Raw genomic sequence first — 6,000 nt, 5'->3', positions numbered from 1 at the left:
CTTGTTATAGCTCTTTGGATTTTTATCTTGTATCATCTAATATTTGAGTTAATCGAATTGTGCGTGAAGGAATGTGGCACGAGACAACGGCATTTTGTCAAGTCGGACCAAGTTGTAGACGGTTTTATGACTGCATGCATTATTGCATAGATTGGCCGCAATGTTTTTGAAAAGACGGAAAGTGTCATCGTTCGGATCAATTTAGACCCCGTTGTGATAAAGTTACACCCCATTGTGATCGGAAACTTGTGAAGGGCATTGATTTTGAAGGGAATTTTTAGTGTGACTCATTACCCATAAGAATTTTAGTGATATTACTTTAGAAGTGGTGACCGAAACATGTTGAACTGATTTAAGTAAAATAAAATTGTGGCTCGACTACTTATTTTATTGATTAAATGTTCTCTGCAACCTACAATAAATATAAGTTTAACTAGTAAAATTCCCCCACTTCCATTGTGTTGAGAATTCAGTTGGTACTAGTATAGTATTGACACTCGGTATAACAATTATAAAAGATAAATTCAGATATTGATATTGTTCAGAGAGTTAAAGTTTGACCATCATGATACCGGTACGGTATCTGTACTCGCTATATAATACAAAGAGAATCTGTATGTGGTACGATGTGTGCACTCGTACTCAAAAAATAATCTGCATGCTGTTATTGTATGATTTGGAGTGGCTTCAGCCTTTAAAAAATAATCTGCGGGCTGTTATTGTATGATTTGGAATGGCTTCAGCCTTTAGCGCATCAACGCTTATCATAATTTTATATAACTAGTGCTCTTCCCGGCACGTTGCGCCGGGCAAGTCAGTAAAATCCGAACGATAGTAAAACCCATACATTGATGCGGTAAGTTGAAGCGAAGTCGGTCGGTTTCGGTTACGTTTGTTATTGTACGAGAACTAAGACAAAAATAGAACAAAAAATTATAAAATTGGGGTGCATCAATGGCGTGACGTCGGTCAGTATAAACTCGATCAATAGTAAAACCCAACTGTTATCGATCACGGGCGTTAAGGCGGTGAATCTACGCAAATTCGGTCGGTTTTCGTCATGCTTTTACGGTACCAGAACTAAAAAAACAAAATCAGCATTCGGTCGGTTTTCGTTACAGTACTGGAACTAAAACAAAACGCAGTGATTCTACGCGAATTTGGTCGGATTCCGTCACGCTCGTCACGGTACTATAACTAAAACAAAATAATAAAGGATAAAAAAAACAAAATTGGCATTCGGTTAGTTTTCGTTACGTTCATTACATGCCGAAACTAAAACAAAAAAAAAAACACCAAAAAAAATTCATCGGCCAACAAGGTGCCGCCAAATGATCCAATCGACACTTAGCGACACCAAACTTTAAAAATGTTATATATAATAATTTAACTTGTATAATTATACGTTATTTACATATAATTAATTCATTTAGTTAAATCTGTTCTTTTTTTAAACAACAAATGCATTTTTTAATATCATAATTTCACCATATGTTGTATTTGCAAGGATTTTAACCAACTATCACATGAATAGCAGGACAAATACCTAACCTCTAGACCAAAACGAGGCTATTAGTTGTATCTTTTCTTAAAATAGTTGTTTTAACCTATGTGTTTGTTTGCATTTATGAAATTTGTGTGATTTTAACATAATTGTTTTTATAATTATTAAAATTTACAGACTGAAATTTTAATAATTATAAAAACAATTATGTTAAATATCACATAAATGTAACCAATTTTATAGTGTTCAATTAATAAAGACAAAACTTTTAAAACAAATATATGTTAAGTTACAAAATACGCATTAAATGTTTATAAAATATCAAATTGTATAAAATAATGTAATAGTGTGTTAAAACAATATAATTTTATATTTGTTGATATCTTTCTGTTTAATTTTGCGTTTATGTATAATGGGTCAAATTATTCATAAAGGGGGACAAAATAAGAAGAGTGAGAATAATTTGAGGCCTAAAAAAACCCTAAAAATAATAATAAATTAATTAAAAAAATCATAACTTAAAATATAAATCAAAACAAAAAAAAAAGTAAAAAAAATGTTTCTCCAGTTGTCGTCGTTCGAAAACAATATTGAGGAAAAAAGACTATTATGTCTTTTTATTTATCATTATGTTTTTTTTATTTTCGTCATCATTGTGACTTTTCCATTGATATTACGTCTTTTTTCCTTGATATTGTGCTGTATTACTTAACATTGTGTTATAATTTGTTCAGTATTGCGTTATATGTTGCGATGTTTTTTTTAGTTATCATTGTGCTTTTTTTTCATCATTGTGTCTTTTTTAACGATAAAGATGGGAGGAACATTTTAGTTTTTTCTTTTCTTTTTTTTTGTTCAACTTTTTTCGTTTATTTATTTATATTTTGAGTTATGATTTGTTTATTATTTTTTTTGAATTTTTTAAGATTTTTTTAGACCACAAATTCTCTTACACTTTTTATTTTTGTCTCCCTTTATATTTTCACTTTTTTTTGTTACATAAAGTAAATCACTGTGAAAAAAATGGGGAATACAAAACAATATTTCATTTTATTCATGGTGTTTGCTATTATTTCAATTGGTAATTAAAACTCCTTTTATTCCTTATGCTTCTATGTGTTGTTATATCTTTTTGAATTTTTACCTTCTATCATCTAATATATGTTTTATAATATAATATAGATAATATAGATTTTGAGTTATGACCCTTTTTTATTAATTTTTTGAAATTTTTTGGAGGTTTTTTTGTATGCTCAAAACTCCTTATATTTTTTATTTTTGTCTCCTTCGTATTTTAACATTTCCCTACATATAACCTTGCAAAGCAAATTAACACACTAATTTTATGGCAAAGGACATAAGCAAAAACGTAAACTAAAATTACTATTAAAATAATAGAAGAATTAGGTTTTAGAGTATGTTTGGGATTGAGTTTGAAAAATAATGTTTATTGGCTTATTGGTGTATTTATAAAATGAAAATTCCCAAAATAAGCATTTATGAAAACAAATTTCTAGTTTTAGATATCATTTGCAAAAAATTCCAGAAATAGGTATTATAAACTGGGAAAATTTCCATAATAAGCATTTATGAAAACAAATTTCTAGTTTTAGGTACCATATTTAAGAAATTCTAGAAATAGATATTATAAACTAGTCGTGACGAGTAGTTTGTAGAACCAATTAAAACTTGGAGCTTGTCCTTAAACTAACTGTAACGAGCACGTTCACTAATCATTTACTCGTCACGACTAAATAAGTTTCATGCCTCGTAATCAACGCCCACGAGTAATTCATAAGTCATTTAGTCGTGACGACTAGTTTACTCGGTTTATATTCCCTACGCGAGTAGTTTATTAGTAGTTAATTCGTCATGACTAGTTTAACCTTATAATTTACTCGTCGTGACTAAAGGACTTAAGAATCACTCGGAGACCTTGGTTACGAGGCATAAAACTTATTTAGTCGTGACGAGTAAATGATTAGCGAACGTGCTCGTTACGGTTAGTTTAAGGACACGTGGCAAGTTCTAATTAGTTCTACAAACTACTCGTCATGATTAGTTTATAATTCATATTTCTTCCAAATGGTAACTAAAACTAGAAATTTGTTTTGATAAATGCATATTTGGAGAATTTCCCCATTATAAACTAGTCATGACGATTAGTTTGTAGAAATCAATTAGAACTTGCCATGTGTCCTTAAACTAACTGTAACAAGCACGTTCACTAATCATTTACTTGTAACGACTAAATAAGTTTATGCCTCGTAATCAACGCCCACGAGTAATTCATAAGTCCTTTAGTTGCGACGAGTAGTTTACCCGGTTTACATTCCCTATACGAGTAATTTATTAGTAGTTAACTCGTCCCGACTAGTTTTACCTTACAATCTATTCGTTGCGACTAAATGACTTATGAATTACTCGTGGGCGTTGATTACGAAACATAAAACTTATTTAGTCGTGACAGGTAAATGATTTGTGAACATAATCGTTACAGTTAGTTTAGGGACACATGGCAAGTTCTAATTGATTTCTAAAAACTACTCGTCATGACTAGTTTATAATTCCTATTTTTGAAATTTTTTTGCAGTTGGTATCCAAAACTAGAAATTTGTTTTCATAAATGTTTATTTTGAGAATTTTTCCTTTCATAAAACCAATAAATTTCAAAATAACTTTTTAAAAAAACCAATAAGCAAATAACTAAACCATAAATGTTTATTTTAACCTTTTAAAAGAGTTAACTTTTCAAAATAACTTTTTGAAAAAACCAATAAACCAATAATTAATTAAATCGGTTTCCATCTTAACTGGCTCTAACCAATATCCGATATTAAAAATCAATTCAACAACGAAATGAAACAAGAGACTGAAAGAAAATTTTGATTCATAATAATAAAACCCAATTAAAATTCGATTGAAATTGATTATCATACATCACTAAACACTCCAAATCAAGCTAACCTAACAAACAATCTAACCACCAAACCCATAGAGAGTACGTCCTTGGCGTTTCAATGCATAAACCACATCCATACAGAGTACGTAACTTTACGGGATACTAGTGAATTATTTATGAGTATTGTTTTTCCTTTTAAGTTGTGTGGATATTTGGTAAATTATATTGTTGGTGTCTTACGTTTATTTAAAATTAGATTTTATTTCTCATATTATTGGGTTGTTTTATATTATTTGTTTTTAATATATATATATATATATATATATATATATGAATTTTAATTTTATTTATTATAAGAAAGTTTTTTCTTTATTATAAAATTATTTCTTAATTATAAATAATATGTTTTTATAAATAAAATAGGATATTAATTTTTAGTGTATCCCTATTTTATAGAATTTTCATATCAAATATTTTATGAGATTAATTTTTAATATAATGAGATGTTATAACCCGTTTAATAGCTATCTGAGTTTGGTGAGACCTTTACCCGTGAATTCGGGTCAAATACGTGAGAAGCCTTCATTTACAAATAAAGCAGTCTGATGGCTTGAGAGAATGATTTTTTTACTTTTTTTGTTTTTTAATATTTATTTTTTGGATTTTAATTTTTTCTTTATTGTAAAAAGTTAATAATATCAAATAATTGGTAAGATTAATTTTTAATTTAATGAGATGTTATAACCCGTTTAAGAGCTATCTGGTTTTGGTAAAACCCATACCCATGAATTTGGGTTAAATCAATGAGAGGTCTCCATTTAAAAATTAAGCAATCTGGTGGCTTCTAAAAAAAGGGGACCACATCGCGACACGTAGAATTTTAGGGGTTTTGTTTATATATATTATAGATAACAAGATTGGATATTATTAAGTTTTAAAAGTCACATACCTAGGTATTGATGTTTTAATTTTACAACAATATTAGGTACTGATTTCAACTTTCGTTAAATTTTAACAGAAAGTGCAAAAATGCTTAGGGCATTATTATCATTACACATTCTCACTAAAATGTTTGGCATATTTGTGTTTTGGAATATTTTGGAATTTCACGTTCTGATTAGCATGATAACTAATGATTTACATGTGTGTTGCGCGAACTTGGTTAGTAAAACTCAGGCGTTGTGAGTCAACATGAATAAGATTTGTATTGGCTACGTTCGTTACGGTACCGGAACTAAACCTAAAAAATAAATGCATCAAATTAACATGCTTAAAATAAAAAACAAAAAAAAAATGTGGCGCTCGTATAGCGTATTATTTTTAAAATTATCATATTTAAGACAATATTTATTCGATCGATAAAACCGGGCGTTGTGTTGCGGCATTGAGTTGACGCATATTCGGTGTGTATTGGCTACGTTTGTAAAGGTATCTTAATAAAACCCAAAATTTAGATTTGTTGAATTGACGTATAAAAAGATTAACATACAAAAAAAAAATTAAAATATCTAAAAGGATATTTAGTTGGCCGGTAAAAATCGTACGTTGGTAAAACCCGAGCGTTGAAGCCTGTGCATTGGTAAACCTGAGCGTT

Source organism: Bidens hawaiensis, unplaced genomic scaffold (genome assembly GCF_021521415.1).
Source record: "Bidens hawaiensis isolate Kalapana, Puna unplaced genomic scaffold, B.hawaiensis_p1.1 tig00009513_1, whole genome shotgun sequence".
Lineage (NCBI taxonomy): Eukaryota > Viridiplantae > Streptophyta > Magnoliopsida > Asterales > Asteraceae > Bidens > Bidens hawaiensis.
Note: the sequence above shows the minus strand (reverse complement) of the source record.